At 31.5% G+C, this 644-nt stretch overlaps 1 protein-coding gene across 5 annotated transcripts in view; it reads right to left on the bottom strand.

Annotated features, from left to right (window-relative positions):
• The window catches only part of LOC119644771 (fasciclin-2), a 131,568-nt gene that overhangs the window by 103,029 nt on the left and 27,895 nt on the right, over window positions 1–644 (bottom strand). The gene's annotated exons all lie outside the window — the stretch shown is intronic.

The raw sequence follows: 644 nt of genomic DNA on the forward strand, positions 1-644 counted from the left end.
ATATATATATATATATATATATATATATATATATATGTGGATCAAATATAAGATATATGTAAAAACTTGTAAAAGTTAAAAATAATTGTTTTTTTTTTTTTTTTGGTGTAGAGTAACTTGCATTCATACTTTACCCGAAAGCAGTTAGTTGCACTCTTTTTTGTATCCTATTACTGCTTGGTATGAACATGTAAAAAATTTTCAGGCTGCCCTTAAGCACACTTCTTCTCTATTTAAACACACGCATACATATTGATGTGGCTCCTCGTCTAATGATTTACTGTCAGTATCATTACTTTGTCAGAGTTAGATTGAGTGTGTTGTGTGTGCTGTTCATGATGTTTTTGATGTTGTTGTTGCTATTGTTTTTATTGTGTTGAAGAATGAAAACAGAAACTTTGCAACACAGACACACGTTAACATGACAGCTTGAAAGCACACATGTACATGAACGCACTTGCATTCTCATATATGTTTATGTGCATATATACAAAAATATGTTAAAGTTTACATGTAATTGCGTGCGAAACCATTTTTCTCAGGACTATACGGCAAATATTGTTGTCTTCCACTGTAATAGTATGCATGCAGCATAAATCTCTTCAATGGAGAATAATTGTACGTGTGTGTGTGTGTGTGTGTGT

This window comes from Glossina fuscipes, unplaced genomic scaffold, assembly GCF_014805625.2.
Source record: "Glossina fuscipes isolate IAEA_lab_2018 unplaced genomic scaffold, Yale_Gfus_2 0, whole genome shotgun sequence".
Taxonomy (NCBI): domain Eukaryota; kingdom Metazoa; phylum Arthropoda; class Insecta; order Diptera; family Glossinidae; genus Glossina; species Glossina fuscipes.